Here is a 14,290-nt window from a genome sequence, read left to right on the forward strand (position 1 = left end):
AAAATAAGAGAGAAAACGAGAGGAAGAAGAGCATACCAGACCGGACAAGTGTAGAGTATGGCAAGCAAGCACCGCGAAGATGTTCGGTATGAGACACATGAGAAACGTAGCGATATCGGAACCAAAAGAAGCATCACAGCTTTCCTTCTCTTCCTTTCCAAATATAGACGAACGGCTTTCATGGCAATAAGAGTGCGAAAGCGACAAAAAAAAAAGGATGGGGTTGAAGGAAAAACAATGGCAACATCTTCTGGGAATCGGAAAATTTCGGAAGGCATCGGCCGTGACCCGCGTACAAAGTTTGGTGAGAAAACAGAATCTCTTTAGAGAATGACGGGGACACCTCCTACGCAAAAACAAAGTAATAACTAAATAAACAAACAAATCATGCCTACGACCACGATGACGACAAATACAAGCTGAAACAGGCAAATCACATTCGGCCCGTTCAGACGTCTGCTCCGACGGTCTTGGAGCATAGAAGATGCAGCGCTGCATCTCGCTTCTGGTGGAGCAGCGTGGGAAAGTACACGCATTGAATAAGATGATCAAGAGATCTAAATAAAAGGGTTGAAGTGATAGGACAGACATTAGGAGACTACTGTGAGTGGGACGTACGGCCCAGAAAAGTGCATGAGGAAGTAAACAACAACAACAAACACCTTTCGTCTGACAACAGCAACGAAAGCATTAGTCTGGCCACTTGAAAAGACTTTCCTTCGTTCATGTACATTAATAAGCTTGACAGTGTGGTGACATGTTTCTTTTCTATCTTTTTTTCTCCTTTAGGAAGTCTACCGAGGCCGAGATTGTAAGCAAATGAAAGTTGCGAAAACCCCGAGCCCTAAGAGAAAGTTGGATGTGAATGACTCAGTAACATCTCGGCCATTGCTCCTGGGAAGGCGCATCAGAAAAGCTGAACGTAAAACTATGAAAAAAAAAAGCCTGTGTAAGAAGAATGACCCGAAAATCACTTTTGCCTATTTTGCAGGCACCGACGAAATGTCGAAACTGGTGGCATTGCCTTCGTCAGGCTAACAGATTTCAATGTTTTACAAGTCATTTGCAACACATTAAGGCCACTTCAACATAAGATGAGGGAAGGACAATGAAATTTCTTATGCCAAGTTGACCAGGTATACTTCTCTATCTGAACTCAGAAATTACTATTAATAAATATTTGTGCAGGTATTATTGTCCTCTAGCAAACACTCAGGAAATCCGTTAGCCGCAATTTATTGCTTAGCTAGACTGCCGTAATGTTTTTGTCACGTGTCGCTTCATAACGGCTCGTATCGGGTTTAGCTAATTAAGGCGCACGTACATGTTTTTGTGGCTTATTAGACTTTTCCTCCCGGAAGCACAATGATGAAAAGCTTTCTCGTGGGTAGTGCCGATTTAACTGGATTATTTTTTGAAAATTGGTTTACAGTTTAAATGTGCCTCCAGGGAGAGTTATGACGTAATGCTCGCTGTCTAATCTCTCGTCAGAAAATAGTACGCGGAAAGTATAGTAGAACGTAAGTATATGTCGATACGTCGGAGTGATGAAGCAAACATACGTGGTATACCGTAATTACGACAACGTGATTACGAAGGGGTGGCCCCGCCTTCAGAAAAAAAAAAAGCTGACTTGACAATACAACCACCCACTTGAATTACATCGATGTCTTTTACCTGGTCCGATCAGAAGCCATGGCCTCCCTCGCGCCCGTAAAAGACTTCGCTTGCCCGTGGGTGCCTCATGGACACAAGTCACGCTTCTGCGTTTCATAATCTCAAACAATTTTCTTTCATTTGACCGATAGGGGTCAATGTATACAAAATGAGAGCTTTTTTGAATGTGTAGAATTCTACATGCCAACGTGAAGTAACATAGAAATAAGAGCAACAAAGTACCACAAGAAGCGTGTTCTTGTCATATTTACCGGTTCCTGTTACCTGTTATCACAAAAAAGCATCAACTTTTTTTGTTCACGTTACTTTTTAGCCGTCATCCTAGAACAGCCAGACAAATCAAGGAACCATTAGAGAAGCCGTGGGTGTGAGGGTGTTTGAATAAATGCAGTGTTTCTGAAGTACAATGCTTACGAAGTTCATGTTTATGAAGTGGCAACTGTATACCGAAGCCTTCCGCCATTTTGCTGTCTTTATGTGTTTCCAAATAGATAATGGTTATTTACTTCATGGTGTTGTCAGTGAGAGCTCTTTAGTGATTTATTTGCACCTATTCAAAGTTGGTATTGGTGTTACAGCTCAGCTGTGCAGCAATGATTTTGAAGAAAAGCTTACAAGATGGGCACTCTAATTACATTGTTGAATGTGTTGAAGTGGTATACTTTTATTGCGATAGCAATTATATGGACACTCTCAGCTGGATTTTGCCGTTGGTGTCACTGTCACTCAGCGTATATGTATACCGATCTATATATATGAAAACGCAAGAAAGAAAAATCCTGAAAAAGACTCCAGCGCACGGAATCGAATGTGGAACCTGAGCCGTGAATACGAGGCGTTAACCACTGAGTCAAGGAAAAACATGCCCTTCAACGTTCAAACGGCAAGCTATTTATATGTACCACTTACCACTGGTGACGGGCATCTCGGGGTAGGGGGGGGGGGACTATTGCGTTTTCAGCATTACCAGCAAGATGGCGCAATGTACGCGCAGCGGCGCATGCTCTAATTTCATAACTAAAGAAACACATACAGAGGAAAAAATGGAAGACGTGAAAACGCGACTTTTGGGCCTGTGAGCTTCTATACGCTCAGTTAAACCCTAGACGCGATAACCGAATTCTACATCACGATTAAAGTAAAAAAAGAAAAACTCTTCGTAGCTTGCGGTACAAAGCAAAAGCTTAAGAAGCAGCAAAGCTGATTGGTTGTTAGACGAACCTGGCCACACGAAGCCATGCCAAGTGATGTTGAGTCACATCACTTGGCATCATGCTACGAAGTAATGACAAGTTACACTCAGGTACAGCACTATCATCTCCCAACATCCGTCTCGTCGGGCCACAAATTGACAGCGCCAAGGAATGAGTCCAAGGCGCTCTTCCTATCGAAGTTAACGTAAGGTTTAGAAAAAGTCAAGGGACAAAAACAAGATGTTCAAGTGCTTGGTATGACGCAAAAACTCAACGGGCCTACCGTTTTTTATGAGGTTCAAGCAAACTGACAAATCCTTCATCTTTATTTCCCGGCCCTACTTCTGAGTTCGCAAGATAACAAATAACTCTAAATAAAGCACGCTGTCGAACGTCAAAGTGTTACCATAAGGTACACACGGTATGAGTGTATGATTGATGCTATTGTTGATTTGATTTGTGGGGTTTAACGTCCCAAAACCACCATTTGATTATGAGAGGCGCCGTAGTGGAGGAGGGCTCCGGAAATTTTGACCACCTGGGGTTCTTTAACGTGCACCCAAATCTGAGTACACGGGCCTACAACATTTCCACCTCCAGTGATGCTATTGTGTGTTGTAGCTAGGAACACCAAGAGGCACAGTGCTTGCTCCTTCGTATCGTCCAAAGGAGCATTGGTTGAAGGACAATGTCGGGCCGAAACAGACAGACATGATAGCGCGACCACGATTGCTTCACCATCTCTTGCTCATCTTGTCTCAAAGGCTGGCACACAGAAACAAAACAACAACAACAACAACAAATCAAAACCTCGATTCTCGCACCCAAGGTGTGGCCTCAGTATCTCTGCAGGCTTGGCCACTCTCGAGCTATGACATTAAAAATAAATTTGAAAAGGCAGTTGAAGTGGCTGAAATCACGGCACCAGAACAATGAAAGGCGAAAGCAAAAGCATAGCTGCGAATAGAGAAAAAAACGCACTAAATAGTGGTCATTTGTCAGCAGCACTGACAAAAGAAAGAACATGGCAGTGGTGGCCCAAGCGTGAGCAGCAGAACCGGCGGGTCGTAAATGAAGAGAAACGGAATGTGCTTGGTGGTTATAGAAGAGTGGCAACAGCATACAGTAGCTGCCGTAGTCCCGAAGGAAAACACAGGTGAAAGGTGAAACTGAAATAGAGAAAACAAATCACTGTAAAGAGAAAGGAGAGCCACTGGTGTCCTTGTCCGGGGTCATTTCGGTGGTGGGCGTGCTTTTGGAGACGGTGTACAATAGACGCTGAATCGCTTGCTTGCCACGTGGCACGTGAGACAGTAGCTTATGTTTGCTTCTATTTTATAACGCGAATGACGCGTGCGCAGTTTGCGACCCTCCGAATGTCGAATGATTGCCCGTTTTTCCTCAAGAAAAACAAATCGTACGTTGCAAGCGTCACCGATTTCTCACATGGCACTCGACTCAAGAGACGTTTTCGAGAAATGTTGATTGTTGATACCTGCGTGGAAGCGGTTGCTTACGTTGACACTTCAAATGTTCGTTTTTTTTTTCTGAAAGGGGTAGGAGTTTATGGCTAGATAAGTTTGGGAACTCGAGCCCCAGGTTTTACGGACACGTTAAAAGACCCACCGTTTTTGTTCACGACACTGTCGTTACGCTCTTGAACTGCCACTGTTCACGCATCGGAGTGTATTTTTTTTACACGCATGTCTGCAGACACCACAACTTCCGAGATGCCGCAAGGCGGTGCACCGATTTGATAGGTCGTAAATGGGAGCATGGCGTGTTGCTCACGTGAGGGGAAGTTCCTCGAGTGAAATAGCGTGCATTTAGTCAGGAATGATGCAGGCCACACAAGTGCTAAGTGTCGTATAGCGTATCCCTGAGTACGTGTACGCTGTTCTACACACCTTGCGTAAATACCAGCCCAGCTACTCTTTCTAGAAACTTGGACTTTTTTTCCCGCTTTTTAACGACAGATATTGAAACGAGATTTTGCTGAAGAGAACGTTGAAATGTTTCCTGAGCATGTCTGTGTGTTAGAGAAGGAGGGAAGATGTGGGAGAGAGGGGGTGATGGAGGACGGAGGAATATTTTCGGGAAATCACGAAAGTTCTAAGGACGTTCTCTTTCAGATATGTTCTTGCGTTATCACAAAGCGGATACAGAGTGTTTCACCGCGCATATGCACGGCATTAGAGATTCGAGAAACCGTGCAAGACAGAGGGAAAGAAAAAGAACTAACTCGGCAGCCTTTCCTTCGGTCGTCAAATAGCCAGTCCTTGCCGCTTGAACTTAGCTCACGCTGATTTCTCGAACTCATGTCGACTGAATAGGGAAGTAGGCAGATTGGAATTGCAAACTATGCAAGCTCACTGTTTCGTTTTCTCTATAGCTGCAACTTCAAGAAATAGAACAAGCAAAAATTGCAGAAATATCATGTCCCTTAGGAATTGCTGAACCCCGCTGTGAAGTGCACCTCGTTAAAGTTTCAGAGCAGTCATATGCCCGACTTCGATGTCTCGCCCGTGTTCGTTCTCTCCCATTTTGGCTCAGTCCTATTTCAGCAAAACTGAGTTTTGCGTATTTGGCTCTTTGCTACGAAACGATATTATTCACAAAAAATAAGCGCTATGTCACAATTAATAAGGACTCACGCAAAAAGTAAATATAATAATATGGAGCAGCTAGATTGGCATTCTTCTGTAAGACAAAAAACAAATACAAAACACAACTACGCCATCTTGGGTGCTGTTTAAGCTGCCTTAAAGGGACACTAAAGAGCAAAACACTAGTTCGCGTATTCGTAAAGTACAACTTTCGAAAGTTGAAAACGAATCTCTTACCGCGACACGACGCTCCGTGAGCAAGAAAACGCACGAAGAGAAAATGAGGGGGGGGGGGGACGTAACTTTGAGGTTCCCGCACAAACACCTTGACAACATATGTGCTAAAAGCGTCTACTGGGTTCTACATAGGTCTAACCGACAAAAGTACACTGTCATTTTTAGCGCAGACTTAGCATACGAACTTTCAGAAAATTTGATCGAGTCAATGTCACGAGAGTACTAAAAGTACATTTAGGATGACTGCCAGTTGGGCATGTCGGTATAAGTTCATGATGAAACAAGCGCTATCGAGTGCGAACACTCAGAAAGGGCACAGGACAAGCGCTTACTAGCAAATGGATATTTTCACTTCGAAACGAACATTCTTATAGATGCATAACATGCATATACGTCTCCACAAAGCACTCCCATCATCATCAACAACGATAAATAACAAAAAAACCGCTCCCTTAATCGATGAGAGCTGTATGCCAGCTCTGGCTGTATGCCATTGATTATGAGAGTGGTTTATTGTTTTTTGAGGTTGATGATAATAGGGGTGGTTTGTGGGGACGTATATGCGTGTTGTGCTCCTATAGGAGTGCTCGTTTCGAGATGAAGATATCAAGTTGCTTGTAAGCGCTCATTCAGTGTCCTTTCTGAGTGTTCATACTGTTTGGAGCTTGCTTCATTATGTACAAAAAATACATTTTAAAATTTCTTCATGCCAGATGATTTCGGCGCGAAATTACAAATCCAGCTTCAACCTTAATTTTCTCTGCTAATGATTAACTGATGACAGTGAAACTGCAGTCAGTTTAACTAATGATAGTTTCACAGAGAAATATGTTTCATACAAAAACGTCTATTTGTATGCTTTGCACTTTTCACTTTGGGCGGTGCAGAGCCCCCGTGTCTGTTACCTTCAGCTACAGTGAAGCTCATGATATTAGAATTCTCAGAGTGCAGCTTAGCAATCTAAATTAAGTCATTGATTCGCTTTTGTGCCCTTTAATTAAGCAAGAGTGACCGGGTGCTGCGTCCTGTCTGCTTTTCTTTCTTAATTTTTCGTCTTTTATTGCACTGATTAGCTGCAACTTAGCTCAGAAGTTTGCACCAACAAGAATAACCTTGTTTTTTTCTCTAATATAACTACCACGCCATTCTCCAACGGTATGTCTGTTACGTTACCTTATGCAAATAATTCAGCATAACAGAAATGCTATGTAGAGCTTTTTTTCAGGCGCTCAACCTGCCCAAGATAAACTCTCTCGTTTAATGTTCTTGTTATGTCACAGAAATGACTTCTTAACTGGTTTTAGTGCACAGGTTTGTTTTTAATTATCTTTTATACGTTATGCTTAAGAGCCGGTCCCCAATCGAAAGTGCCGCTGCTACATCAATCACACGGTTTTCGTATACCTCTAAATCAGCGCTAAAATTATACGCTGAGAATACTTCTAGAGGCGAAGCTCCTTAGGGTGTAGGCTAGTGCTTAGTTGTCCATCGTAGCCGCTCCTAGTACTCGGCGCACTCACTATAAGCGCCGCGTTGCTCGCTCCACTCTGATGCGTAAGAGAAGCTTGCTAGAAGTCAGACAGACAGACAGACGGACAGACGAAAGAATGGACGGAAAGAGCAAGCTCCATCATTGTTATTCACTTCGTGGATATGGAGTACTTTTTTTCCTATTTGCATGCTCTTTAGCAGCCTTGAGAGTTTAGAGTAACACTGTATTTGTAACGTTCAGTCACGTAACAAGCTCGGGTAAAGAAAAAGGCTGCTCAAAAAGGCACGGTCACGGTGATGCCAAATTATACACATGAAATGAGCCAGAAAGATTTTCTCAGTAACTTTCAAGCACACAACTTTTTCCTAGAGAGAGATAAGGAAAGGAGGAAGGCAGGGAGGTTGACCGTCAGGTAATATCTGTCATCCTACTCTGCACTGGGGATGCGGATTAGGGGCTGAAAGAGAGATATAAAGAGAAGACAACAATATGGGAATAAAAAAACGATCGTAGCCATACACATACAACCTGCAAGAAGCGTTCACTCAAAGTCGTTTTGGTAGGCCACGAGATCGCAAGAAGTCTAATAGCGCTTGTGAGGCTCTATTATGCGATGTTAGGTCTGGACGATGGCGTGATAGACGTTCTTCTGGTAGATGCTGGTCGTTCAACTAGTTGAGAGCAGGAAAGACTCGTTCCTAGAGGCAGCGAAAGAGAAAGGAAAGCTGGGAGGTTAACCAGATAGTGACATCCAGCTTGCTACCCAGCAATTGGGGTGGGGAAATAAGGGCAAGAAAGAGTGGGTAGAGAGAGAGGAGAAAAAACGCACGTGCACTCATGAGCAAACAAAAACACACACAGAAAGTGCATTCTGGCTACAACCATTCGTGTATCGCTAATAGTTCTCGTATTTGCAAGGCACGTGGTGGTCATACACTTGCGAGTTTCAAGAGGCGGAAGCAACTGCGTTCTGTTGCCAATAAACCACGTAGTAGCTGTTCAATAGTGTCATGATATAACGGGCATTCTAGAAATTATTTACAGGGGTTGTGAAAAACTTCCAGGCCGCTGTCTCACGTAGTCTATATGTAAGCCCTGTCTAGGACCTTTTGACCGTACTTGTAAATCTTCATTGATGCGACCCCTTGTGGCACATGCTCCTTCTGTGGGTGGGCTTTATGAATGCTTATTCGTTTCGAATCGGAATGGCCAGCAGCCCCACATGTGACAACTGTAACTGCGAAGAGACAATCGCCCATCTTCTCTGTGATCGCCTTGACGTTGCAGTGCGCCAGAAAATGAACTTTCAAAAGTACTTGACAATCAAACCATTCTCGGAGGAAAGGGTGCCAGGACACTGGCCGAGATCGTCGTCGGCACGCGAGGCATTCAGAGCGTTGTTGCGCTTCTTGCGGGCAACTGGTTTCCGATACAGACTCTAAGCAATGTCGTTTAGGGTATTATTGTTCTTTTCCCAGTCTTTATTTTCCTCCTTTTTGTAACATCTCTTTCCTGTCATCTTCTACCCGCTCACCCCCTTCCCCAGAAGAGGGTGGCCAACCGCTTTGAGAACTCGCTAGCTCCCCCCCCCCCCATCTTTTCTCTCCCCCTCGTCATCCACCTCCTCCATTCTGAGGGACTCACCAAGAACCGCGTAGTGTAATAAGAAATCTCTTGAATAAACACCATCATTTCTCTTTTGAGAAGGAAGAAATTCACCAAAGCCAAACAAAATTTGATACAATACGAAATTGTCGACCCACCCCGTATAGCTTGCCTGAAAGTGTGGAATAAGCAGCTATCTCATTTATTTTCATTTCATTTTATTCACCCTCAAGGACATGTGGCATTATAGAGGGGAGTGGTTACAAGCTTACAAGGAACAAAATAAAGCATGAAAATAATTATTCAACAAACAAAAACTACTCATTATACAATATTAGCTGCGTAAGGACAACGACCTCAACACGATATGAACTTAATACATAAAATACATAACTTAATGCTTTTTACACTTTTTAATTATACAAACTTAGTTAATTCTTGACGGAAAAGATGGTTAGTAATAATAGTTACTATGTCTTCGGGTAGATGGTTCCAATCTGCTGATGTACGAAGTACGAATGATCGGTAAAAACACTGCGAGTTGCATAATGCAATGCCAACCTTAAGACGATGGTCGATACGGTGGGATATGTACAGAGGATTGAGGATTAGTTGGTCATGAGGGCGGGATGATGGAATACTTTGTGAAAAGTGGCCAGGCGGGATATTTTACGACGGGATGCAAGTGAAGGGAGGCCTAGGTTAGATTTCATTGAAGTTATACTGGCAATGCGATTGTAGTTGGACAGTATTAAACAAACGGAGTTATTTTGTACACGTTCTAGTGAAGCGATCAAGTTATCCTGGTAACGATCCCACACAGAACAGGCGTATTCGAGTTTGTATCTTACCAAGGTTTTACATAAGAGCAATTTTAATACTGATAGTGCTTTTGAAAAGTTACGACGTATGTAGCCTAACTTACGATTGGCATTATTAGTAATGTAATCGCTGTGAGGTGCCCAAGATAGGTTTGTCGTGATAAGAACACCTGAGTATTTATACGAGTTGACTGGATCGAGCGGGATGTTGTTTATGTAGTATGTTAGCGGGGTGTTGGGTGATCTTGTTACGCGCATTACCTTACATTTGCCAATGTTTAGGTCCATTCGCCATGTGCTGCACCAGGCTGCAACGGTGTTGAGATCAGATTGAAGGTATGCAATATCATTATAACAGGTTATTTCACGAAAAATGACGCAATCATCTGCAAAAAAATGAATGTTAGATAAAATAGAAGACGTGAGGTCGTTACTATAAATAAGAAAGAGAAGCAGACCAAGGAATGACCCTTGCGGTACTCCTGAGTGGACCGCAGGAGATGACGAATTGTGACTGTTAGCAGTAACGTACTGAATCCTGTTAAATAAAAAAACACTCAATCAACTTCAGTAAGTTATTGTGAAGGTTTAGTAGGTTCAATTTGAAAAGTAGTAGTTGGTGACATACTTTGTCGAAGCCTTACTGAAGTTTAAAAAAATACACTCAGCTGATCACTTCGCATAAAATCGGTTCTCGCTATACGTACAATCTACGGGAGTAACTCAGGGGCGAAGCTCGATATATCATAGGGTTGTCTACTGTTGTCGTCACGGTACGGAACATTTGCTACAGCCGCAACTTATGGGAGACACAAAAAATGTATTACAATAGACTTCAGCGTATACACGGGCTAATTGAAAAATAAGATATCGCTGTTCCCAGTGAAAATAACCTATCGAAAAGAGTATTGATGAGTTGATCTCAATTGATGTGTGCCTAGATGTTGAGGCTTCTAAAAAAAACCTGTAACAAAGGCACACAGAGCACTGTATGTCCCGAAAAGTTACCCACATTAAGCTGATATCGTGCCACCGGTAAAATTGCGGTTTATTAAAAGTCGTTAACCAATTTTTTCTAAACACATTCACTTTTGAGGCATATCGTTCAAATCCAGCGATTTCCCTAATTCTCCTTGACTCTGCTCAGCCTTCTGGAAGGTGTTATAAATTTTATACATGCAATTAATATCACTCAATGTACATTATATGGCGCAATGCTCGAGTAACATACGTTTACTCACCGATACGATACTCAGAGCTTCGCCCAATTGTCCTTGTTCCCTTCGTGAAGTGACCTGGGTTGCTTTCGTCCGCCATGGTGGAGCAGCGGTTACGGTGCTGGGCTTCTGATCCGAAGGTCGTGGTTTCGATACCGGTTTCGGTGGTCGAATTTCCATTGAGGTGAAATAGTAGACGCCTGTATGCTGTGCGATGTCAGTGCACGTTAAAGAACGTCAGATGGTTGAAGTTTCGGAGCCCTATAGACTGCGGCGTCTTTTTAAACATAGCTTGGTTTTGAGACGTAAAACTCAAGATGTTTATAAATGCGAAGGATTTTTTAGCGCACTTCGGTGACTTTGAGCGTATCTATCTATCTATCTATCTATCTATCTATCTATCTATCTATCTATCTATCTATCTATCTATCTATCTATCTATCTATCTATCTATCTATCTATCTATCTATCTATCTATCTATCTATCTATCTATCTATCTATCTATCTATCTATCTATCTATCTATCTATCTATCTATCTATCTATCTATCTATCTATCTATCTATCTATCTATCTATCTATCTATCTATCTATCTATCTATCTATCTATCTATCTATCTATCTATCTATCTATCTATCTATCTATCTATCTATCTATCTATCTATCTATCTATCTATCTATCTATCTATCTATCTATCTATCTATCTATCTATCTATCTATCTATCTATCTATCTATCTATCTATCTATCTATCTATCTATCTATCTATCTATCTATCTATCTATCTATCTATCTATCTATCTATCTATCTATCTATCTATCTATCTATCTATCTATCTATCTATCTATCTATCTATCTATCTATCTATCTATCTATCTATCTATCTATCTATCTATCTATCTAGCCGCCTACGAGTTGTAGCTCTCCTGGCCGTTTCTATATAGATATCGGTACCGAACTTATTATGGCATAAAATGACTATATGAAGAACATATATGGCTAGTCATAACATTAAAATAATGACACGTATGTCATGAATGTCATGATTTACATTTCAGGGTCCTGCAGCTCTTGCGACGGTTTCATTCACATGGCATGTTGCAAAACTGGCATGGTATGGCATAATTGCATGGCCAGCACAAGCGACAGACCCTAACATGAAAATCATGACATGCGTGTCATGTAACATGACTACGTTCCACGCTCATGATGCGCTCGCTGCCGTTTCGCTTGCATCACATATACCAATTTTGACATTACGGTGCGTGAATGGATGATTAAGGTATGTGACTGGTGGTAACATGATAATAAGGAGATGCGTGTCATGTAACAACATGACTACATGCCACGCTCACGATGCGCTCGTGGCCGTTTTGCTCGCGTCACATATACGAAATTTGGTATTACAGTACTTGAATGGAAAACGAAGCCATGTGACTGGTGCCAACATGATAATTATGAGATGCGTGTCACGTAACAACCTAAGTATAAGCCGCGCTCATGATGCGCTGGCGGCCGTTTCACCAGCTTCATTTGTATCAAATTTGGTATTACGGGACGTGAATGCATGACGAAGGTATGATAAAGGTGCAAACATGATAAATATGAAGTGCCTGTCACGATACAACATCACTACATGTTACGCTCATGATGAGCTCGCGACGTTTCGCTAGATTCACATGTACCCAACTCGGTATTACGTGACGTGAATTGATGACAAAGGTAAATGACACATTCAAACATGATAATTAAGACATGCGTGTCATGTAACAACATGACTACATGCCACACTGATGATGCGCTCACGGCCCTTTTGCTAGCTTCACATATATGCCAAATTTGGTACTACGCGACACCAATGGATGACGAAGGTATGTGACTGTTGCAAACATGATAATCATGAGATGCGTGTCATATGAGAACATGACTAAATGTCACAGTCAAGGCACCAATACATTTAGACATGATGTGGTGCGCGTGCTCGCCGGCGTTCATTTCGTCGCGTCACGGCGGCGTTGCCACACCAGGCACCGGTCCTGCCATATACTCGCAGGCGTGGGCCGCGCTGCGTTGCTTTGACGCATGCGCAATTCAGCGCGTCCGGCGTCCCTCCGTCCCGGAAAGAGGGAGACGCAGTGTTGTCTAGGTAGCGCATCGGCGCGAAATGTAGCATGTCGCATTTCGCACCGGTTGCCTTCGGACCGCGCCGACGGACGCTGGCTGCGCCTGGCATCAGACTATACTGGCGTATTGCTAACGTAGCGTCGCTGCGGCCAGCTTGCGCGCGCGTCAACGCTACATTGGAGTATATTGGGCCATTCATGATGCGCTCGCAGTCACTTTGCTAGCTCCACATATACCGAAATTTGTGTTACGTGACGGCAATGGTTGACGAAATATATCACAGGTGCAAACATGATAATCCTGGCACGCGTGTCATGTAAGAACATGACAACATTCCACACTCATATTGTGCTCACGGCCGTTTAGCTAGCTGCAAATATACTAAATTTGGTATCACGCGACGTGAATAGATTATTAAGGTAAACGACACATTCAAACATGTTAATCATGACACGGAAGTGATGTACGGCATCATTTATCTCCACCTCGTTATGTTGTGCTGATTTTAAAGTGACATATCAACATTTGTCATTCATGCTTCGCATGTCATCGGTTCCCACTGCACGTGGAATCTGACAATTTTAGAAGCAAAGCTTCGTACCTCGTAGCCAATGTAGTGTGTAACAAGTATAACATTTTGACTTCAAAGGTGGTGCCGGTGAGAGATTTCTTCTGTGCGTTGTTGAACAATAAAAAATAGTGCTCCATGTACATGCCAGTGGCTGCTAATGGATAATGAGAGACAGGAGCATTCGTATTTTAGTTAACGCGCACGCTGCGATCCCCATTAGCAGCCATTGGCATGTACATTTAGCACTATCGGACAAGAAAGGGTTGCTACGTTATACTCGCTGGGTGTAACCTCCTTAGCTTTAGAAAGGTTTAGTGAGCGTTGAGCCGCAGTACCATGAATACAGTGAACTAGTATATACGATGAACTCGAGGTGGTTAAAGTTGGGAGACCCGAAGCGCAAGCCGTAAGAAAAGTGCGTGTGCCACCTCTCGTTAAGTCCTTGGAATGTCCGCTGGATGGCGGTGCTTCTATATGGGGAATATATGATGAAAAGATGCGAGATGGTGGTACTTGGAGTGTTGAATAGATGAACCGACGGACACAAAGACAAATGCATGGATGGACGCATGAACGGACGCAGGGGCGGATGCATGTACGAACGCAGGGATGCACGCACGAATAGACGCATGCACAAACGGGCGGATGGACGCATGGACGGTCACACAGACGATCGCATGGATGGACGGAAGCAAGAACGAATCGACGGACGAATGCTTCGCCCCACTCTCCATCATTCACTCCG

This window comes from Rhipicephalus microplus, unplaced genomic scaffold, assembly GCF_043290135.1.
Source record: "Rhipicephalus microplus isolate Deutch F79 unplaced genomic scaffold, USDA_Rmic scaffold_109, whole genome shotgun sequence".
Classification (NCBI taxonomy): domain Eukaryota; kingdom Metazoa; phylum Arthropoda; class Arachnida; order Ixodida; family Ixodidae; genus Rhipicephalus; species Rhipicephalus microplus.